Source organism: Panthera onca, chromosome B4 (genome assembly GCF_046562875.1).
Source record: "Panthera onca isolate mPanOnc1 chromosome B4, mPanOnc1 haplotype 2, whole genome shotgun sequence".
Lineage (NCBI taxonomy): Eukaryota > Metazoa > Chordata > Mammalia > Carnivora > Felidae > Panthera > Panthera onca.
Window position 1 is genome coordinate 48345005 of NC_138345.1, and position 25316 is coordinate 48370320.

At 37.1% G+C, this 25316-nt stretch overlaps 1 protein-coding gene across 2 annotated transcripts in view; it reads left to right on the forward strand.

Annotated features, from left to right (window-relative positions):
• PDE6H (phosphodiesterase 6H) overlaps positions 1 to 25316 on the forward strand; it is a 179661-nt gene that overhangs the window by 47488 nt on the left and 106857 nt on the right. The gene's annotated exons all lie outside the window — the stretch shown is intronic.

Sequence of the window (25316 nt, forward strand, 5' to 3'; positions counted from 1 at the left end):
GCAAAAATCAGAATACTATTCTTTTTTTATATCTTCATCAAAACATTAATTAAAATATTAAAAACAGCACAAGACTAAGTAGAGATTCCTGGGTATGATAATAGGTGTTTCTTTTAGGTTGAAATTATGCATTTAATTAATTAATTAATTAATTAATTTGAAATTATGCATTTTAAAGTTCTCTTTAGTTATACATCAATCAGTTAGTCAGCTCAACTAGGTTTGAACACATCTAATTCTGCTAACATCTTAACCAGGTTCACAATTTATCAGGTGAAATCAAAAGATAGTTTAACACGCAAAATGTTTAAAAACTTTTCTAAAAATGCTGTTAGACACATGAAAAGATGCTCAACATCGCTCATCATCAGGGAAATACAAATCAAAACCACACAGAGATAACACCTCACACCAGTCAGAGTGGCTAAAATTAACAACTCAGGAAACAACAGATGTTGGTGAGGATGTGAAGAAAGGGGAACCCTCTTGCACTGGTGGTGGGAATGCAAACTGGTGCAGCCACTCTGGAAGACAGTGTGGAGGTTCCTCAAAAAATTAAAAATAGAACTACCCTATGACCCAGCAATAGCACTACTAGAAATTTATCCAAAGGATAAAGGAGTGCTGATTCATAGGGGTACATGTACTCCAATGTTTATAGCAGCAGTTTCAACAATAGCTAAATTATGGAAAGAGCCCAAATGTCCATCAACTGATGAGTGGATGAAAAAGATGTGGTATACACACACACACACACACACACACACACACACACACACACACACACACAATATGGAATACTACTTGGCAATGAAAAAGAATGAAATCTTGCCATTTTCATCAATGTGGATGGAACTGGGTATTATGCTAAGTGAAATAAGTCAGTCAGAGAAAGACAGATATCATATGTTCTCACTCATATGTGGAATTTGAGAAACTTAACAGAAGACCATGTAGGAAGGGAAGGAAAAAAATAGTTACAAACTGAGAGGGAGTCAAACCATAAGAGACTCTTAAATACAGAGAACAAACTGAGGGTTGATGGAGGTGGGGGGTTAAGGGGGCAGGCAAAATGGGTGATGGGCATTGAGGAGGGCACTTGTGGGGATGAGCACTGGGTGTTGTATGTAAGTGATGAATCATGGGAATCTACTCCTGAAGCCAAGAGCACAGTGCATAGTCTGTATGCTAGCTAACTTGACAATAAATTATATTACAAAAAATGCTGTTAGGTGGGTTTGTACTCTCCATTTAGCCATAATTCACACCTTTTACTCTTAGACCAGTTTAATAGCATATGCTATCTACCCACCTGGACTCTTTAGACATTTGAATATGCCAACCTTATCTGAGTCATTCCACTTAGGATGTAGAAACCTTAATAGACTATCACTCTCACTCTGAAAATGAGAAAAAAAACCCAGATAATCTACAAAATCATAAATTTCCTGGAATCCATGAAAGAACCAAGGTCACATGACAAACAGGTCAACTGAATTTCAAAGGGTAACAGACCCCCTGAGGAGATACGGGACACGTAAGTTGCTTCAGATCTTTGTTGAAATAGAAGAGAAAGATGCAACTGCCATAAAAGTAGGGAAAAAGTAAGCAGCCAAAATTTTAACACATTCTTAAAGGTCAGGTGTGGGCTAGCAAAACAATTTAGAATCTTCTGAAGCTCCAGACTGAAAGAGAATAGACACTAATTCTCAAGATCAGAGATTCCTCCTTGATGATGAAAACAGGTTCACAACTTCTCTCATTTAAAGCAAAGGCCATTTGCCTTTGAGGGAGAGACAGGGAAACCCATCTGGCTCAGGAGCCTGACATGATAGAAAGCAAAGGTCTACTTCCATTGGGAAGGGGCGGGAAACTGTCCTTGCAAGATCCCTCATAGATACAAGGCAGAGTTTGGCTGTCATGATAAGGGGTAAAGGGGAAATTAGGGTAGATAAAGGGAGTGCTGAGATAGTTCAATCCCAGAGGCCAGGCCAAGAGTCTTTCTTAAGGTTGAGGCTATAGAAGGAGGACAGAGAACCCCTTTCCCTGCTCCACAAGGAGCCTAGCAGCAAGCAGTGAGAAACAGCCAACTACTGCAGGGGGAGGAGCAAGATCACACAGAGAGATGATCTCCTACCCCTGGTAGTGCAAGTGCACAGGACCTGCTGAAAACTGAGAGTAGAACAGAAACATGGAGAAAATCCATTAGGCACCTCAGACTCCACACCAGGCACAAGTTAACAGCAGTCCACCACTGGGGGAGTTTGAAGTCTGTGGTGCACTGAAGGCAGCTAGAGCAAAACAAAATCCAACACAGTTCAACTTCTGACTAGGTTGACTTAGTTCCCAACACTAATAGCCTGATAAGATGAGTGTCTCTTCAGGGCCAAATACCACTGACCTCGACTTTATTGTTTTCTACACACAGCATCAAGCCTTCAACCACAAATTATGACACGCATACAAAACCAAGAAAAACAATGTCCAAAGATCAATCTGTAGTGCCAAACATACAGATGGTCTGGGATCCAGATGTTAGAGCTATTAGATAGGGATTTTAACTATGATCAACAGCTTAGAAACATAATGAAAGTTGGTCAAATGCTTTCCTAAAATCTAGATATAACATGTTCCAACCCTATTTTTAAAAAATTTTTAATGTTTATTTATTTTTGAGAGAGAGACAGAGACAGAGCATGAGCAGGGGAGGGGCAGAGAGAGAGGGAGACACAGAATCCAAAGTAGGCTCCGGGCTCTGAGCTGTCAGCAGAGGGCCTGATGTGGGACTCAAACTTACCAACTGTGAGATCATGACCTGAGCTGAAGTTTGCCGCAGACTGAGCCACCTAGGCATCCCTACCTGTTCCAACCTTCTTAACTCAGCTGTCATTTTAAGATCTTCTGCCTTCAGTTGTGTTTGTTCTCTCTTTGAACTTCTAGAAACCTATTTCATAAGAATCTGGTCTATCCTGTTTATTAATTTAAATTTCTTCATGCTAATCATCTTGTTTGTTTTACTTAATTTTCTAATTTTCCTCAGCATTTGGTATAGGTGCTCCTCAAATATTCTATACCTATCTTCAAAAAAAAAAAATGTTGCTTTGATTAGATTATCACCTCTTCTGTCTTTTCTTCTCTGTGCCTTCCAAATGACTTTGACATGTTAGGGATCTCATGGTTTCCATGTTCTTTGGCTTCCTATGCCACATATTTGCTTAATCTACACTCAGGTCTTCTTGAAGCTTTTCTAAGCTCTTAGTCTTTGCTATATTTACCCTCTGGTTGCTATTAATTTGTGTATGCATTTTGGAGCTATCACTATGGGTCACATCAATATAACAATGATAGTTCTATCATTTTGTATACTTAAATTGTTCTAGAATTTGACATCATTTTATTGCTAAAATTTAGGGCCCATGATGTTGAGAAGAGAGAGGAACTTGTTTTAGGTAAGCTTTTTGAACTTCCCAAATAAGTCCAAGCGATCTCTAAGTTCCCCAATATATTTAACAACTATTTGTGTTAGGAGATAACTATATTTTAAATTAAATTTATATATTCTGAAGGAAGTGGGTAGTGTTTTAAGAGTTTACTGTCTTTGGGGCAGCTGGGTGGCTCAGTCGTTTAAGTGTCTGACTTTGGCTTAGGTCATTGTCTCGCTGTCTGTGAGTTCAAGCCCTGCATTGGGCTCTGTGCTGACAGCTTAGAGCCTGAAACCTGCTTCAGATTCTTCCTCTGTCTCTGCCCCTTCCCCACTTGCACTCTGTGTCTGTCTCTCTCTCAAAAAATAAATAAACAAAAAGGAGTTTACTGTCTTTGTCTTCTCAGTAGATTTCTATTCAATATGTAGTTATTGTTGTTCTTAAAGGCTTTTTTTTTTTCATTTACAAATATGATTCTGCTGGTCCACCACCTATTAACTGTGGATTGGTGATTAAGTTGTGTACTTTGTGTGTCTAATGGCCAGAATGACTATGCTAGCTCTTCTCTATCTGGAGCAGTGATGAATAATCTTGTTTCTTCATCCTCTTCCATTTTTAGTATGTTCTACCACTTGTTTCTAATAAATCAGGTCTTGTGGGGCTGTCGTTCTTAGGCAGTCATATTATCAGCTTGATTCAATATGCAGTTCAGATCAGACAAACACTTAAGTAGGATTTGAAATCAAATCTTTTGTTCACTATTCTATCACCTATGCTTATAATAGTGCCTGTCACCTGGATAGGCCTTCAGTAAATTTTGGTTGAATACATTTCTTTTTTTTGGCGGGGGCTGGGGGGTATGTGGGAATGAATCTGTGCTTGCCAAATACTATGCTAAGAATTTTCTAATATATTCTTAATTATGTCAACAATGTTGTGAGGAGGTATTATAGTCCCTTTTTTACAGGTGATTATATTGAGAGTCAGGCAATGTGCCTTGCCTAACTTTGCTCACTTAGTACAAAGCAAACAAAAGATTTAAACCAGATCTCCTGACCTTAGTCAATGAGTGTTTGCTCTAAACTGCACTATATTAGAAAGCTGAAGGTAACCCTTTAAAACAATAAGACCACCACCACCATTTATTGAATCTTTTCTATATTTCCAGGTATGTTGCATCTCACTTAACTAAATGTCATTTTTTGGTAATATTATTATCATTACTTCAAGTTTACTAATTGAGGTTTAAGGTAAATAAAGTTTAGCCTTCTTTCCTAGTTTCTGTTACCTCTTCTTCCTTAGATCCGTTGTTGGGGTCAGGGGAGTGGGGAGGTGTTTAGTCCTTTTGTCTTCACTCTTCTCACTTTGTTGTTGACCCCTTGTACTCTGAATCTTGCTTTCCTGGAGTGGTGGTACAAGCCTGTCTCTTTCTTTCTTTCTTTCTTTCTTTCTTTCTTTCTTTCTTTCTTTCGGGAGCTCATGTTGGGTAGGGGCAAATTAAGAGAGAGAGAGAGAGAGAGAGAGAGAGAGAGGGAGAGGGAGAGAGAGAATACCAAGCAAACTCTGCCTTTTCAGCCTGGAGCCCTATTTGGGGCCTGAATTCACAAACCATGAGATCATGACCTGAGCCGAAACCAAGAGTCCAGAGCTTAACCAACTGAGCCACCTAGGCGCCCCATGTCTGTTTTTCCTATGTTCGATTCTTTTCCTTATGAAACTATAGTATTTATGTCTCTTTTCTGACTCAGCTTACTTCTCTGAACTTGACAGAGTTTGTCCAGTTCACAAACCCTGATGCACATGGTTTGTGATTCTCTAATCTTGTCTTGAATTATGGACAGTTTTAATACTTCTTGGCCAGACTTAGAGTCTTGATGTCTGAGTTCTCACTGGACTTATCTTTCAAGTCCCTGCAGGATCAAAGGACACAGTGCTTAAGATATAGGCAGATGTGGGTTTCACTCCAGATTCTGTTTTTTCTAGTGTGATGACACTGAGCAAATTACTTACCCTCTCTGGCAAATGGAGATAATCCAACTCATATGGTCATTATTAGGACTGAACGAACAAAGTTTATGAAGTGTTTAAGACAGTATTATATAGGCAGTGCTCAAGTAATGGCAATTACTACTATAGTTTTGATTACTATAATTATTATTATTTAGAAGGAGTTTGGCTAGACTCAAATTGGTATTTTTATTATTCTTAATACTATATGTTAATCATCAGAACAAACCAGTCAAAATAATTTATCTGCACAATAGTTTCCTGACAAACGAACCTCACTTTTCCCGTACATTTAAATAATTTATATTTATATTATTTATATCTTTGCTTAGCAAAGACCTTTGGGAAAGGGGTGGAGGGAAGAGGGATTTAAGTATCAGATGAGGGACCTTTATGGTTCTTTTTAATTTTAAATTATACACTTCCCTTAAGTTGCAACTGTTCAACATTTTATTATGTTTATTCTTATTCTTTCTTTTCTCTTTCTTTCTTTCTTTTTTTTTTTTTGAAGTAGGCTCAACTTGGTGCTTGAGCTCATGACCTTAAGGTCAAGAGTCACATGCTCTACTGACTGAGTAGAGCACCCCAGCCAGGGGCCCCTCTTACTTACTTTTTTAAAGCATTTATGAATGCTATAAAGATTATTATTTTTTTCTTACAGAAGAAAACATATGTGCATTTTGCAAATAGATGCTTTGTCATTTCAATGTATATTTAATTATAAAAATGTTAATTGGTAGCCATCATGTTCTTGTTCAAATTTAGAGAGTAAGTAAGAATATTTTAACTGAGATATAATGTAGGTTTTCTGGGCCTGACATCCAGTTTCATTGCTTAATTACTAGTATTATTTTTTCCCCTTCATTTTAAAAATATGCTTTTAACTGTTGTTTCAGGCTGGAAGACCTTTGGGTAAAACCCTAATTGCTGTCAAGGAAAACATAATTTTCCGGCCAACTTAATATAACCACACAGTTCTACATTCATGTAAGTTGTGTACAGACGCAGAGCCGTTCTGTAATATTGAGAAGGAAAGTTTTGGTCAAGCTGGTGCCTCTGGATTTTGACTGTAGGTGCATAAACATTGACATTTTATGACTAATAACCAGGAAAACAGCTACTCACACCAAAGGTTCAGGATTAGTGTTGTTCACTTATTGGCCCAGAAGAACAGCTTACTATAATTCTCTCAATGATTTGAAATTGTGAGTTTTTAGAGCCAGCTGGGGCAGGAAGGATAGGAAACTAAGCACATGAACTCTACAGGCTCACTTGTGCCTGATCTTCCTCACATTAAAGAGGACTAGGCTTGCAGGCAACAGCTAGGGATAAATCTAAAAAGGTGATTATCTACAACAAGAATGGCACATTGATTTTCATGTATCAAGAATGACACATTGGTTTTCATGACTGACTGCAGATTATTTCCCAAGGGGGAGATTTTGGATTGGAGAATGGGTTAATGGGGCTGGCACAGGGCTACCCCTTACCTAGCAGTAAGAGGTGGTAATGGAAGGAGGGGCAAGCAAAAGGGATGAGAGACAGTGAAGTAAAACAAATCTATTTTAAGGATTTTACCTTGAGATAGTCCTTTGTGTGATGAAGTCTTCCATTATCAGATTTCGGTTAGAAGTATTGAATTATCAGAAAACACAGAGATACATACGTTAGTATATTTTCACATTTAACTGTTTGTAGCACATAGGAAACTTTTATTTTAAAGATGGGTGTTAGAAATTTTTTTAAAAAAGAAAGTGATTCATGATCTGCTAAAAAGTGGTTGAGTAGTGTGTATTTTTACCAGCTCTGTATCTAGAAGTATGTACTAATGTAGATAAAAATATCTAACCTGGGTAGAGAATTGTTTTTAATGCATGTCCCCTGCCGCATACCAAATATACACTTAGCAGTTTGAAAATTCTCATTATCCAACTTAATTGTAATAAGTGATAAAGTAGGTAGAACAGACATTATTAGCTTTATTTTTCACAGTGAAGAAACTGTGGGTCAAATAGGCCAAATGCTTCTGGTAAGTACTATGTAACCAGCAAGTGTTAGGATTAGGCATAAGACCCCCATCTATTATCTACTGTTCTTAAGCCCAGATTCATTTTTACTATATCACGTGGACAATAGCAAAATAAAATGTGTATTACCTTGCTTATATTAGTTTAATTACATTTAAGACTATGAGACGCAAGATGCTTAGAGAATAATAGAAATTCTTTCCTTCTTTGTCGAACTCTTAAATGTTACCTATGTTTGACCACATTTGTTTCATAACCCAGAGCTATGTTTACAATAAGATCTAAAGAATGAAATAAGCTATCCAAAAAATAAAGTCCAAAGCCCCAAATATGCTCACCTCAAATATATCTGTGCATATTAATGAAGAGTCAAGTTGTGGGCCTAAATGCCAAATAGTTATTTTATTTTATTCTGTAACCATTCACTGAACTAATAGCTCAATTATGATCATCTCCTTTTTTGCCCATCCTCATATGTTCATTCCACCTGTCCTGGAGTAACTCACTTTCTTCAGCCCACTTCTTGCATTGTATACTATATAATCTTCTCCCTATTCTGAACAGAGTGGGGGCTAACAGCTGGTTTTATGGATATAAATATTGGATTCATATATCTTTCCTTTTTGAGCATGGATAAAAATCACAGAGTATTAAGGTTAGAAGGTTCATTTGGTCTAACTGACAATCCATTCCCAGAATCCCCTTTTCATTGTTCCTGTCGAGTGGTGTTATCCCCATGTTTAAACGTAGTCCGTGGTGAGAAGCTTACTGAAACGACCTTTTTCAAATTTGGATTTGTCTCTTAAATTTTGCACTCATTGAAACATTTTTTCTCCCTGTCTTTTTTACCCTTTGTTCATAATCCCACCCTTAAGATGACAACATGTAAATCTTTTTCTTTTCTCACATGTTAAACCTTTGCATGTTTGTACCTGGATGTCATATACACCTTTTCTGCTTCAAACCAAACAGCACTCATGATGTTAACCACTGGTCATACTGCCTAGTTTTAAATCCCTTTCCTTTTCATGTTTATTCTCCTCTAGACATAATGGCCTGATATCCAGAGCCCATTTCTATGCTGTAAAATAGAGCCATAAGATGAGTCACGATAGAGAGACAGTCATTCGATTTAACGGACACATACATCTGAACTTTCTAAGGAGGAGATTTGGGTTACTGAGATTATGACATGAAGAGAGGTCAAACAGAGGAAGGAATCTTCCCGTCTAGTTTTGACCTCTTTGGTTCTAGTGACTGGAGCGCAAGAAAACACGGAGAGAGATACTGAAAATAAATTCCAATTAAGTTTAGAGAAATACATGGCCTCTCATGAAGGAATAAGCTTTCCAATCCACCTTTCCCAAAACCTCACATGCCCAGCAAAACATCAGCCAATGATGAATTGTGGAAGCAGAGTGCCACCACCAAATGGGGAATAGACACAGGCTTCATTTTGGTGCATCCAAAATGAATTATTTTGGATTTCTTTTGGTAGCTGAAGACAGAAAGAAGGCATTTCCTTGATTCTCTTTGAAAGCCCAGATTTATGTGTACCAGGATTAGCATAGTTATCTATTAGATAAACTAAATATCCTGTGGGGTGGTCTCTGATAAAAGATCTTGGAAATCTGGAGGCTTAAAAATACGGATACTGAAAAAACTTTTTGAAGTATACATAGGGCTAATTCTACAGAATATCTGAATTCCTAGTTGATCCTGTCAAAATCTTATTTAGCCTCTGGAAGTAATATCTCTTTGTTTTCAATGTGAAGATAATAAATCATGTCATTGTTTAAAATTGTAGGTATGTGTACACCAGGCAGGCACAGAGCTGAATTATGACTTTGAAGGTTTTTAACTGCAACATTTAGAAACCCATATTTTGGTTTGGCTCAACGCCCTCTTTTCATCTTTCAGGTCACTGAGTGCAAAGGGGGAAAAAAAAAAACCCTGAACTGTAAATATTTTTGAAGTACAGGTTTATTTTCCCTTCTTGCAAAACTAAAATTGAATTATTTGATTTTGTCCAAGGGATCTAGTTTGTTCCAAGACAGGAGATGAATCTTTATCACTGAAAAGTGCTTTTTAGACTGATTTCAAACATATAACTTTGTGATTCCCAAAGAAGTCTTATCAGAAACTGAAAGATGATTGCACAGGAGTTTTTCATTCTCAACATTTCTTCAGCATTAGGGTTTGGTCTTCTTTTTTTTCTCTGCTGTTGAAAGTATGGTCGGTTTGCAAACATGGTCCATCCCTATTTTATTTTATTTTTTGCTTTTGCAAAAAGACTCCCAAAGCTTCTCACTTGTGGTGAATAAGGGGCCATTCAGATGTCAAAAATTGAGTTTCAGTCTTGTTTTGCTTTTAGCTTACTTATGACTTTAATTTAGTACTGTTTTAGTTTTCACATCTCTTGATTATGGATAATGATACCTGCTTTGCCTAAAACCCATAGATATTGTTAGTACCAGTGGAAAATATGTATATATGTGAAATCATTTAAAATAAATTCATTTATAAAAATGAAAAATTAATACCATACATCCAAGGCTCCATGGGCAGAAGTAAGGACAGACCTTGTATGGAGAAGATCTTGAATTGCATTTGCAGTGAGCTGGGATAGAGGAGGGTTATCTGCAGTGAGATTGTTTCTCTTCTTTTTCTCATCACATACATACACACATATGCACGCACACACAAATACCATTTCTACTTAGGTTTGCATCCATAGCTGACACTCTAGATATTAGGCCTAGAATGTTTCTCTTTCAAACCAATCCTGACTTCTTATATATGCTGGGAAAATGCAGGGGCTCTAGAAATGAATAATTCCCAAGATAAGCTTCAGGTTCCCCCTCATCTAGAGAATTCCTCTAGGAATTGTCTGGGTCTCTTTTTTCTTTACTTTTGGTTCACAACCAGAGAAACCTGCTGTTCAGATGGCAAAGAAGAGCCTCTTTACTTGTCAGCAGACTAGATTGCTACTTTATAATATGATTTGAGATGTACCCTGTGACAAAACATCTTGTTCAGGAGCTTGTCTTGATGCCTTTAAGGTCACTCTTTGAGACTAGTTTTGTGTGTGTGTGTGTGTGTGTGTGTGTGTGTGTGAACATAATCCTCTCCAAATTCTATTTTTAAAATGCAAACATCTCCTTAGAAAAACAAAGGCAAACTTGTTTTAGTCAGTAGTGGAGAGGAGAAAAAGAGACACTGGAAAGGAAAAGTGTGGATCCTTAAGACAATATTTTCCTTCTTTGTCATAGTTCTAGCTCAGATGACCTGGTCTCATGTCTTTCTATGCCAAAGCACATGTTAGTACCTAACATGGACTTAAACCTCTGGGGTAGGGAGGAGTGAGGAAGGCCTGGCCTGGGAAATCCTCTAAATAGCATTTCATTTGGGAGACTTTATCTGACTCATTGTAAACTTTTAATGAACTTCCTTTGTCTTTTGCCCTCTTGGCCCAGTTAGCTGGGTTTATATTGGATTATATGTTAGCAAATCATTATGTAGCACCTGATAACTCTGTTAGGCATTTTGAATGATAAGGGGATAAAGTAAACGGGGGTCAAGTGACTGACCTCAGACAGCATATGTAATGAACTTATTGGCTCCCTAAATCTGCACTGGGACCTCCAATATAGCAAGCTACATTAATGAAGATGCAGTGGCAAGGTGTTACAATTAGCTTTGAAGTGAATTTTGATGCCAACCTTTCCTTCCTAGTGCTGCCTTCCCTCACTCTTTTTGGCTCTTTCCCCCTGATGAATCTGTTGCTAATCTTCATTGGTAAAGATATTTTATTCAAAGGCATAAAAGACTTTCTCATCAAATTTTCAGGTGAGTCATATCTCCAAAAAGAGCTAATAAAATAAATGACAAAATTATTTCAACTATCGAATTCAGCAAGATGACATTTAAAAAGCAATAAAATATACTTTGCATTTAGATTATAAAATGTACTCAGAAGGAGAGGATGGGGGAAGATATGATTTGCTAGCAGCTTATGTCAAAACACCTGAAAGATTTAACAGCCCGTGAGAAGCAACCATGAAAGAAATAAATGTAAGCTTGGACTCCTCATAGATGAAACAGGTTTGGGTCATGACAGGTCACAGTTAGTTGAACTCTGAAACCATCAGACAATATTTTGTACTTCGGGTCCTATGGGACAGATACTGATAAACTAGAATATATTCAGAAAAGGATGCATTGAGGGAGTGTGACATAAGCAAGATGGTGAAGTGGGAAGGCTTGAACTTGCCTTTTCCCTATAAACATCAATTCAGCAACAAGTTATAAATTCTCTTTGTGAGTAATCCAGAAACTAATTGAAAGGCTCCTGTGCCTAGAGCAAACACAAATCCAGACTCACTGAAGCTGGTAGAGAAACTTGGGACCCCCTCACACTGGAGTCCCTGTCCCTAGCACAACCATATGATCTGGAAGAAACCCTTTAGCTCCCAGCTTCTCCAAGGGGAAGGAAGCTGTTGGTTTGTACACCCAGCATCCTAACTTTTCTCAGGGGGCTACCCAGAAGACTGGCTTCTGTCTCACTAGTTTTGCAACTCTGACAGGTTTGGCACAATCTAGCCACCCGGGGGAAAATGAAGATGGCATCTTGGGTTCGTAGATGCAATAGATCCTTCTCTCTGCTCAGCACAGAGTTATTAGGATGAAGAGTGTCATCTCTCAGCTATACCTCGGGAGACGAAAAAGTTGATTCATGTGTCTAGAGCCCCAACTTTTCTAGGGCTGACCAAAGAATTAACGTTTGTCAGTTTTGACAATCTTGGGTGTCTGATGGGTCTGGCACAGTCTAGCTGCTGGGAGAGAATGGGCCAAGTGTGTAGATGCCATAGATCCTCTCCCCAGCTAAGCACAGGATAAGCAAATGAACCTCCCCCTGCCCCCAGCTCTCTGCTTCCCTCAGAGAAGGAAAGGATTGATCCATGCATCTAGCACCCCAGCCTCTCTGGGAGTATCCCCACGAACTGGTATCTATTTTGCCAGTTTTGGGGCTTTGGTTTTTCCAGCACAGTCTTGACAATAAGGAGGAATAGAAATAATGGTTTGGACTGGTAATCACCATAGTTACACCTCCTCTTGCTTCCTCAGCTCAGAACAGAGCAAGAGGACAAAAACCACAGCTTTCTGCTTCTCTTTGAGAGGAAAAAGAGTTAATAGAGGCCCCTAGAATCTCTGGCTGTCTGATAGGTGAAGCTGTTCTTCTGTGTGAGGCCAGTCTATGAAGACTGGGATAGGTGCTTGCTTTGTCAAAGGTGCAGACACCAATAGAGAGTCAAGAAAAATGAAGAATCAGGCAAAGATTTTCTAAACAAATAAATACGATAAATCTCCAGAAACCAAAATTAATGAAATGGAGTTATATGGCTTAGCTGAGAGAAAATTCAGAATAACTGTCATAAAGTTGCTCATTGAGGTCAAAAGAGCAATATATGAGCAAAGTGAGAATTTCAACAAAGAGAAAGAAAGTATAAGAAAGTCCCAAACATAAATCATGAAGCTGAAGAACACAATTGAACTGAAAAATTCACTAGAAGGGTTCAGTAATAGACTAGCTGAAGCAGAAAAAAGGATCAGCAAAGCTGAATACAGGGCATTGGAAATAATTCAGCCAGAGGAGCAAAAAAGACTGAAAAAAAAGAAAATAAAGCTTTAGGGAACTAATTGAACATCATCAAGAGAACCAATGTACACATGATTGGAATCCCAAAAGAAGAGAAAAAGAAAGGACCAGAAAGTTTATTCAAGGAAATAATGGCTGAAAACTTTCCAAATCTGGGGAAGGATATGTACATTCAGATTTAAGAAGCCCAACAAAGCCTAAATAAGATGAACCTCCCAAAATGTACAGATCTTCCTCAACTTGATGGAGTTATTCCTTAATAACCCATCATAAGCTCAAAATATCTTAAGTTGAAAATGCATTTAATACACATAACCTGAACATCATTAAACACATCACCTTAGTCTGTCTGGGCTGCTGTAAAAAAATACCTCAGAACAGATATCTTATAAACAACAGACATTTTTTTTTCACAGTTCTGGAGGCTGGGAAGTCTGAGATCAAAGTGCCAGCATGGTCACATTCTTGTGAAGTTCTTCTTTCTGAGTCATAGCCAACATTTTCTCACACATGTCCTCACACAGCAAGGGGCTAAAGAGCTCTTGACACCTCTTTTATAAGGCACTAATCCCATTCATGAAGGCTCCACACTTGTGATTTATGCATTTCTTAAAGTTTACCTACTAATACCATCACCTTCAGGAATTAGGATTTTAACATATGAATCTGGGTGAGAGGATACATTCAGATGATAATACTCCCAAAGCAAAAAATATGGAGTGACCCGAATGGATTAAAAAATCCCAACTAGGGGTGCCTGGATGGCTCAGTCGGTTAGGCGGCCGACTTCGGCTCAGGTCATGATCTCGCGGTCCGTGAGTTCGAGCCCCGCGTCGGGCTCTGTGCTGACAGCTCGGAGCCTGGAGCCTGCTTCAGATTCTGTGTCTCCCTCTCTCTGACCCTCCCCCGTTCATGTTCTGTCTCTCTCTGTCTCAAAAATAAATAAACGTTAAAAAATCCCAACTATATCCTGTCTGTAAGAAACTCACTTTAGGTTTAAAGGCATACATAGGCTGATAGTGAAGGGATAGAAAATGATAATCATGCAAATAGTAGCCAAAAGAGAGGAGGTGTGTTTATATTTATAACAGACAAAAAGGACTTTAGGTCAAAAACCATCAAAAGATGTAATGAAAGTCATTAAATAATGACAAAAGGGCCAATTCAACAGGGAAGATATAAATATATATGCAATTATAAATATATATGCACTCAACATCAGAGCACCTAAATTTATAAAGCATTGACGGAACCAAAAGAAGAAATAGACAGCAATACAATCATAGTAGAAGACTTGAATACTCCAATAATGGATACAACACCCAGACAGAAGATTCATAAAAAAACAAAACAAAAACAAAAACAAAACAAAACAAAACAGAGGACTTGAATAACACTTTAGACCAATTGGACCTAATATACATATACAGGACATTCCACCCTATAGTGGCAGAATACACAGTCTTCTCAAGCATACATGGATCTTTCCTCAAGATAGATAACATATTAGGTCATAAAACAAGTCTTAACAAATTTAATTTACTTCCTTTCTGGTTTGTATGCCTTGTATTTCTTTGTCTAGCCTAATTGCTTTGGTTAGGACTTCCTGTATTACATTGAGTGAAAATGAAAGAAGTGAAATTGTCCTAGTTTGCAGACAACAAGATTTCATATATAAGAATCCTTAAAAACTCTATTTAAAAAGGCCTATTAGATCTAATAAACAATTTTGGTAAAGTTGCAGGATACCAATCAACATAAAAATTTGTTGAATTTCTATACACTAACAATGAACTATTTGAAAAGGAAAATAATTCCATTTATAATAGCACCAGAAAGGATAATATACTTAGAAGTAAACTTATTGAGGTTGAAAGACTTGTGTATTGAAAACTATAAAATATTGATAACATAAATTAAAGAAGACATAAATGGAAAGACATCCCATGTTCAATGATTGGGAGACTTGCTAAAATGCCCATACTACCCAAAGGAATCTACAGATTCAATGCTGTCTTTATAAAAATCCCAATGGTATTTTGGATAGAAATAAGAAGAAAACAATTCTAAAATTCATTTGGAACCACAAATGACTGCAAAAACCCTGAGAAAGAAGAACAAAGCTGGAAGCAACAAATTTCCTGATCAAAATATATTACAAAGTTACAGTAACCCAAATAGCATAGTACTGGCATAAAGACAGATATATAGACCAAGAGAACAGAATAGAGAGTTCTGAAATAAATAAATGAATCTACAGTCAACTGATTTTCAACAAGGGTGTCATGAATACACAATGGGGAAAGGATAGTCTCTTCAACAAATCGTGTTTGGGAAACTAGATATCCACATTCAAAAGAATAAAATGAGACCCTTACATTACACCATGCACAAAAATCAACTCAAAATGGGTTAATGACTTAAACCTAAGACTTAAAATTATAAAACTGCTAGCAGAAAACATAGGGGAAAATCTTCATGACATTGGTCTTAGCAATGATTCATAGATATGACACAGAAAGCAAAGGTATTCAAAACAAAAATAAACAATTGGGACTACATCAAACTAAAAAGCTTCTGTAGAGTAAAAGAATCACCAGAGTGAAAGGGCTACCTAGAAGTTGGGAGAAAATATTTGCAAACCATATGTCTCATAAAAAGTCAATCTCCAAAATATATAAGGAGCTCCTACACCTCAGGAGCAAATGAAATGAAATAAAATAAAATAAAATAAAATAAAATAAAATAAAATAATAAAATAACCTGATGAAAAAAATGGGAAAAGGACTTAAATAGCTATTTTTCCAAAGAAAACATTCAGATGACCAACAGATACGTAAAAAGATGCTATCACTAATCATCAGGGAAATGAAATCAAAACCACACTGAGATATCACCTTGCAACTGTCAGGATGGCAATTTTGGAGAGAAAAAAAAGAGATAACTATTGGTGAGGTTGTGGAGAAATTGAAATCCTTGCACACTATTGGCGTGAATGCAAAATGGTGAACTGTTATGAAATACAATATGGCAGTTCTTCAAAAAATTAAAACTAGAATAAAAACATATTAAACATATTAAAACAGATAGTCTGGCAATTCTACTTCTGGGTATACACCCCCCCCCAAAAAAAGAATCAGAATGTTGAAGAGGTAATTGAACTCCCATGTTCATTACAGTGTTATTCACAATAATCAATATGTAGAAACGAGTAAAATGTTCATTGACAGATGAATGAAGAAAATGTGGTATATACATACAATGGAATACTATTCAATTTTCAAGAAGAAGGAAATTCTGCAGTGTGCAACAATATGGATGAATCTTGTTACATTATGCTAAGTGAAATAAGTCAGTCACAGAAAGAAAATATTGCATTATTCCACTTATGTAAGATATGTGAAAATGGTCAAATTCATGTAATTGAAGAGTGGATAGTGATTGCCAAGGGTTAGTGGGGGAGTTATAAATCCAGGAATATAAAGTTTCAATTAAACAAGATGAATAAGCTCTAAAGATCTGCTATACAATATTGCATCTATAGTCAACAACTACATGTAAAAAAATTAAGACAGTAGATCTTATGTTAAGTGTGCTTACCATAATAAAATAAAATAATGAAAAAGAAATTGTGTAGCTTTTCTGTACTAGAATCATAGCAAATGGAACATATAGCATTGGGCTATTTTTTGTATCAATATAGAAAGAATATTTCAATCAGTAAATGAAATAGACCCCCAGTCCTGAGAGTTGTGAGGTCCTGGTCACCATGTATTTCTCAGACCATAGCTGATATACCAGGTTGCCATGCTCCTGATAAGAGAATAAGTTTATTTTACAAATGAATGGAGTTTGTGTTTCTGTTTGCTAAAAATAAATAAATAAATAAAAATAAAGAAAAGAAAAGATATATGGGAGTATGAATGTGCCTGCGCAGCATAGCAAATATAGAAATTTGAAAAGAAAAAAGATATATAAGGCAGTTGAATATATGCACAACTGTTTTATTCTAGAGAGGAGAGTTAATGCTAAAATGTTTAGATGGATTCAATGTAAGAAAAATTTCTATCCTAACATTTAGTTATCCAAAGATGAGCTAGAGCATCATGTGACCTAGAGGACTTTACAACACTAGAGATTTAAGTGCAAACTGATCATCTGCTACAGTATGGCCATAGGGTGTAGTGTAGAGCAGGTATATGATAAATACTTTTTAAATGTTAAATACATGCTAGGCATGCTATATAAGGAAAGAGTGAGAGGTTGGGCTTGACCAACAATTCTAAAGTAAGTTGGGCACGGTGGTGATCAATGCTCTTTAAAAAGAACATTCTAGTGTCAAATTGTGACCCCCTGTGTTAACTAGATTCAAACAGATCCCTTTATTGATGGACCATACAGAGGTTTTAATATACCAAATTTTATATAAGTATATGCCTCCAAGAGGAGATATACAAAAACAACAGAACTTATTTGGGCATAAAACAACTTTTGGCAGGACAATGACTGGAACATCATTCCTTAGAATATTTTTTTGGAAAACACTGGTGTAAATTCGCTCCATTTTTTTTCTTCTCTTAATTCCTTTTATGTTTTCGAAGACATGGGTGCTATTTGTCCTTGTGCTTCTACCAAATTTTGTAGTTCTAGCCATCTTTTCCTGTATAGCATGGCTGCATGTAGAAATGTATTTATCAGTTTATTGAAATATTTATCTCCTCTTTCTCAGGTCTATGACTTTTTGGTGCACTCTCATGTTTGAAGTCTAATTCACTCCTAGGAGTAAGTCACAGCATTTATGATTTTCTTTGAATACTTTTATAATACAAAATCATTATTCTTTAGGATCTTTTCTAAGACTCCTTGTATGGAGGAAAATTCTCTCTCGGAATATTTAAAAACTGTATCTAAATGTATGCAGATTATTTTTCTATTTTATTATAGGTTTGTGGTCAAAAGAAGAAGTCATTATCCTTAGATGAAATGGGTAGAGACAAATTTTGTATATTACTTTCTCCAAAGTAAAGGAGTCAGAGTGTTTCTAGGTAAGGACCATAAAAATCTCCTGTATTAGCTGAAAAAAAGCGCATTTCTTGAACAGTATTTTTCAAAGCTTAACCTCATGTTTTAACAACCCTAGATGACTTATGTTCCTGGCTTTCTTGATTGTTGGTTAGCCTTCACTGTCTGAATTCAGAGAAATGAGAGATGGAAAAACCCCCAACAGGTCACCCAGTTCATTTCTCTAAAAGAAATTAATAGGTAAGTCTCATAATGTAGTCCCTACCATCAACTTACTTAAGGGTAATTTGGGGGTAGCTTACATTTTTAAATTGGAGAAAAATGGGGCCAATTTCAATCTCAGGATGAATTTAGAGTCCACCAAAAGATTTCCATATTCTACCTCTGCTGTGTGAATGTGTGTGTGTGTGTGTGTGTGTGTGTGTGTGTGCACATATATTCATAAACTGAGCAAGTAAGCCAAACATTTCTGGCTTTTTAAAACTGAGCTGGCAGGGGAAGGGAAGATAAGAAAGAAGTAATCACAAGACTGAAAGAATCCAGTGTCGGGGAAAAGGCTTATGTCTTTATGCCCTTGCACTGACCAGTTTTAAGATGTGGGCTGTTTCATAACTTGGAGCAAGTTGCTCTCTTCAGCTAAGGGCAATTTTGGGGACAGGGACTCAGCCCACTGAAAGCCATCAGCTGCTGGCATATGAGGAAATGAGTGCCTCAGTCCTGGGGAAAGGAAAGGACCACAAAATCAATTACAGTCCACACTTGCACTGTTACATCCACATAAACACTGTTTATGTTCCAGAAGCAGCTTCTCCAGGATTCTGGTTGGACTCTTTTCCAGGAAAAAATTATAATCTAGTCACATTTTCCTGTTTTATCGAAATGTATTTCCCAGTTTTAGTATAACAATGATCTCTTCTTTCTCAGCTCTACTTCTCTTTTAGTATATTCTCATGTTTGAAATCTAGTTCCCTCCTAGAGCAAGTTAGAATACTTTTAAAAAATAGCAGGACAAACCACAGCCCCTGCTACTGCAGCTCATTGTAATGCTGAGAACCACTAATACTCATTATTTCGCTTTCAACTACCCATTCTAGATCACCTTACTGTTAGTCAACACATCTGGTGGTCTAGGTGTCTAATTTACTAAGTGAAATAGATCCCCATTCCTGAGAGTTATGAGCTGCTCGCCATGCCCTTCTCAGACCATGGCTGATATATCTGTCCATTTCTTATCACAATTGGGCATAGAAACATCAAGAGGTATTCCAATGGATTACCTAGATATCAAATGCATTTTTCCCTTCTTAGATTCAGAAGCCCTACCTTCTCCTGATAAACATGTTCAATTATCTCCTTGAGAAAAGATGACTCTGTTATTTGCCAACTGTCCTCTTAGCATGAAGAGATGTGACCAGTAGCATCTAGAGCTTAAATGGGACTTTTGCAAATGTCCTGTGGTGAAATTGTTCTTTTTGTATGACTCAGGATTTTCAACTCACAGGTATTAGAACTGTACGGAGGGAAAGTATAAATTCTTCATGTGGGTTACAAAATATGATAAACAGACCCCACTCCTGCTTCCTTACCTTAGTTCTCAGACCCTTCCTTACCTTAGTTCTCACTCAGCCCTCAGTCTCTAGTGGGGACATACTGAAGTATTATGGTTGATAGTTTAGGATGTATAATACATCATGGATAAAGATGCCCCTTCTTGTAGAGAAGAATGGATTAATTCTTCTTGTAGAGAAGAATGGATTAATATGTTCTTTTCTGAATTAACATCAATTACCAGGAATTCTTACTTATGGACGAGGCATGGCAGAAGATATATCTAGTGATAGTCAGAGAGGTGGCAATGTCTAGGCTCCAGAGGAGGGCCACCTAGGATGAAATAGAACCCTAGTTTGTGAATTAAAAAAAAAGAGCCAATTTGGGCAGTTTCAGGGTTCCAAATCAAAATAAGTTCAGGATAAAATTTTCTCTCATTAGAATTATGTATTATGGCAAAGAACTGAGCCCAGATCATAAGAATTGAGGAAGTGAAGGAAAGGTGACTAATGATGGGTAATCAAGGTACTTAAGAACTCAGAGGTAGAACAACAGATTTCTTGCAAATTTTCTTTACTGAAAAGGTAGAGATAGGGATTTAAATAGTGCTTAAATGTACTACTACTACTATTTAAGTATATAACTTTCACTCCATTCTAATATGGATACTTTTATGACTGCATAAAAACACAGCTGCATGAATTCTAAACCCAGTTGAGCATAAAAGCTAAGATAATAAATTTTTCTTAACAAAAATGAATTACTCTGGCCTACTGTTCTTACACTACATGTTTTATCAGCATAGGTAGATATTGTATGGGGGCAAATTGAGGAAGAGTGGAGTACAAGCTGGCCAGTGCTCTCAATAGCTTTTGGCTATAAGTTCTGCTGACTGCTTTCAAATTATAAGTGGGAATCCCCAAGAGGAATTGTCTTGCCATTTCTTAATATACAGAGGATAGTACATTACAACGATAGTAATAGTAGAATAGAAAATAACAGTAACCATAGTTAACATTTATTAAACACTTACTCTATGCCAGACACTGTTTTGTGTACTTGCATATATTTCATTTATTTAATATTTACAACAACTTTAAGGTGGGTACTAGAATAATCTCATTTTACAGATAGGGAAATTGACACCCACTGAGATTAAATAACTTGCCCACAAATTTCACACTTCTAAGTGGTGAAGCTGGGAGTTCCAAAGTCCTTATTCTTAAACTCTATGCTGAAATGTAAGATTTCTTTATAGGTTGGGAGGAGAGTATTCTGCCTACGTTCAAGCACTCTTAGGTTCCCAGGATGTACTATTCCACGAAAGGCCTCGCCAAGATCATGAAAGGGGGAGATAATAAGGCCTGTGACCTCTTACTTCATTTGTCTTAGCTCTGAAAAACCAAAGCATACCAAAAAGGAAATAACTAAGAAGGTGGATAGATAAAATTTTGACCGACTTGAAACTATGTTAAAACTAGCTTCATCAGATTGGAAAGTGTGACTATATACGACGAAAGTTTGGTACAAATATATGGACCATTTGTACATAACCCTTTCTAAAAACTGGCTTATGGAATTAAATTTCATGAGATCAGGGGCGCCTGGGTGGCGCAGTCGGTTAAGCGTCCGACTTCAGCCAGGTCACGATCTCACGGTCCGTGAGTTCGAGCCCCGCGTCAGGCTCTGGGCTGATGGCTCAGAGCCTGGAGCGTGTTTCCGATTCTGTGTCTCCCTCTCTCTCTGTCCCTCCCCCATTCATGCTCTGTCTCTCTCTGTCCCAAAAATAAATAAACGTTGAAAAAAAAAAAATTAAAAAAAAAAAAAATTTCATGAGATCAGTACAAGTGAATTTCTCAAGAGAATAAAATTATCTGCTCTTGGAGCAGTCATTCAGTCTCTAAGCTCTCAAATTACTCAACATAAATTGAGAAGGTTGAATTAGGTTATTGATGAACTCCTTGTCAGCTCAAAAACTATGACTACAGTGTTGTGTAATTGATAAGAGGTCTGGAGCTTGAAAACCCTGGTCCCACTATTTACCATCTGATTGATTGTCACAGATTTGGTTCCTGGGAAACAAACTCTAAGACTCAGAGATTTGTGTGCAGATGGTTTATAAGGGAGTACTTTTGGGTACAGCCTGAGAGGGGTGAAGAACATAGGCCTAGGCAGAGTGAACATTTGAGCTGTTATACAATTTTAGTAAATGGCTCAGTCAGTTCTATGAGAAAACTCTGAGGCTGAGATGACTATTCAGAGTAGTCCTGTCTGATAATGGGCTTTTAGGCAATTTACCCTCTCTTAATAAATAACTAAAGAAAACAGACAATACATATGAAACAATGATTTTCAGGACACTGGGCATCAGTTAATGAAAGATGATGGTGATCCCTAAGAGATGAGAAACAAAGTGAGTCCTGTCATTACCTCAGCTTGGTGCCTTAATAGAATTTCCAGGCTATGGCTCAGGAAGGGAGGACCAAAATGAAATATGGTGGACTTGTTGAGTTGATGAGTTGAGAGTCCTGGGAGAATATGGTGGTTATAGTTTACATGGCAAAACACTGGAAAGGAGAGAGTTACAGAGAGAGGGATCTCCGGATATCTTGAGGACACCTCTCACATATGTGGTAGGGAGCTGATTGGCACATAAATATAAGAAAATACTCATCCAAGAGGAATAGAGGGAACAGTGGCTGGCACTAACTAAGGGCTGGGATTATTGCCTATTCTTACCACCCAGTCATGGGACATTGGGTACAACACTAAGAAGATCTTTTCTCAGTGTGGGGGAAGCAATTGGCCTAGACTAAATACTGAGTTTTTCTCATTTTAAAAGGAAGATTTAAGACAATGAAGCTTTTTGCAGGTGATTTAACTTATTCCCAGAACAAAACTCAAGAATACTTATAAAAATACAGTAATATCCAGCACACACACACAAAAATAAAATTTGCAATGTCTGGCATCAAATAAAAGATTACCAGGAATTAAAGAAGTAGGAAATTATGATCCATAATAAGTAGAATAATCAACCAACCAAAACAAGTGTGGAAGTGACACAGATATTGAAATTAGCAAACAAGGACATTAAAATAGTTATCCAGGGGTATGTGGGTGGCTTAGTTGGTTGAATGTCTGACTCTTGATTTCGGCTCAGGTTATGATCCCAGGGTCTTGGGATCAATCCCCCCATTGGGCTCCACACTGGGTACATAGCCTGCTTGAAATTCTCTCTCTCTCTCTGTCCCTCTCCCCTGCTCGCACTCTCTCCCTCTCTTTAAAAAAAATTATCCTAACTGTATCTAAGATGTTTAAAATGTTGCGATATGGAAAATAAGAAAACATCCAAATCAAACTACCATAGATGAAAACTGTAATGTCTAAAATGAAAAGTGCACTGGATAGGATTAACAGTAAATTAGATATTACTGGATATAACTGAATAAACTCTAGACACATTAAAAGAAACTGTCAAAAATGAAATACACAGAGGGAAAAAAAAAGCTTATAAAAATTAAATTAATAACAGGGAGCCCTGGACAACTTTAAGTGCATGTCATTGCAGTCTCCAAAGGAGAAGTGGAGTGAAGGAAGGAAAATCTTTGAAGAAATAATGACTGATATTTAATTCAATTTAATTAATAAAATGTAATGCAATCTACGAAGCTCAATAAACTTGAAGAACAAAAAAAATAAGGAAAACCACGCCAAGGTACATCATAATCAATTTAGTCAAAACCAATGATAGAAAAACCTTAGAAGCTGCAAGACATAAGACAGTACTTATAGAAGAATAAAGATAAGAGCGACAACAGATTTATAGCAGAAACAATGCAAGCTATAAGACAGTGGAACATCTTAAAAGAATGAAAAGAAAAAAAACTGACAATGTAGAATTTGATATGCAGTGAGAACATATTTCAAATGTGAAGGCAAAATTTGAAAACTTAAAGAATCCAGCAGACCTTCACTACAAGTAATGTTAGAGAAAGTCCATCAAGCAGAAGGAAAATGAGACCAGATGGAAATCTAGATGCATACAAAAGAACGAGGAGCAATGGGAATGGAAACTACATGGGTAAATGTATGAGATATTTTTTGTATTATCTAAGCCCTTTAAAAAATAATTGACTCTTTAAAGCAAAAATAACAAAATTGTCTTATAGGATCTATAGCATATGTAAAAGCAAAAAAATAACTAGACCATTTAGATTGTTTACGTATAATGAGATTAGTGTGATAGGTTTAAGTCTATCATCTTGCCATTTGTTTTCAATTTGTCCCTTTTAGTTTTTTATTCCCCTTTCCCCCTATATTTTGCTTTATTGTGGACTCCTTGACGCTGATGCAAATGAGGATGAGTCCTATAACTGCCCCAATTTTTTTGAGACTTTTCAGAACATACAACAGAAAATAGAACCCAGCAAAGCCTTATGGCCTTCCTAAATTGAGGAGACAGAGCTGGGAGTCCAGAAAGGTAGCTAGTGATCACAGAGAAGAGTATCTCAGAGAAGAGAGATGCACAGAAGAGAGAGCTCTAGAGGTCTGTAGGGAATTGTACTCAAATCCTTGGCTGGGAACCATCAGCTGTCAATATGTCTGTTGGCCAGGGGCATATCTCAGCTTGAGTAATACACCACGGCATTCACAACAATGTCTTCAGAAAGTTACCGTTCTGAGTCTCAATTTTACCATCTAATAAATACTACTCATCTTCTGGGCTATTGTAAGACCCAATGAGTTATCACATGCATAATAGCTTAGAAAATGATAAAACAGTCATCGTTACATTTATATGATGATGGTTTAAATTATATAACGCACATTATTATGATGAATGTAACAGTTTCAAAATTGGGGGATCCCTCCCAGGCTTGACTAGTCAGTCTGTGTTTATACAGCTTTCATTGAAAACCCTTTATGAACAGAACTTAGTACCAAGTCTGTAGAGAGAAAAGAAATTACACTTTCTTACCATAATGTTAGCCAAGAAAATATACATAAAAAGAAATTTTGATCAAAACATGAATTGAATAGGGGCTCCTGGGTGGCTCAGCCGGTTAGGTGTCCAACTTTGGCTAGGTCATGATCTCACGGGTGTGAGTTTGAGCCCTGTGTCGGGTTCTGTGCTGACAGCTCAGAGCCTGGAGCCTGCTTCAAATTCTGTATCTCCCTGTCTCTCTGTCCCTTCTCAGTTTGTGCTCTCTCTCTCTCTCTCTTAAAAATAAATAAATAAGCATTAAAAATTTTTAAACGAATTGAATAATGTTATCGTACTTGACTCTTTACATATATTCCTCAAAGGCTAGACACTGGCTTGAGTGGTGTGATAGGAAGTGGGTGGATTTAATCATTACTGATTTCATAAAGTGCTTGGGTTTTGTGCTGGATTTTGAAGGATTAGAAAGATCATCCACTAAAGACGTGAAGGCAGTGGGCCTACCAAAAGGAATGGATGATAAATGTGGGCATGAACAAGTTCTCATGGCAAAGAAGAGAAAGTTCTGAACAGGGATTGAGAAGTCCTGGGCTCTGTCTCTAACTACCAAGCAGGAGACTCTGGAGTCTCATTTCCTCATTGACAAACCAGGCTTAAGTGAGTTATAGCATATTGTCTGGCTCCAA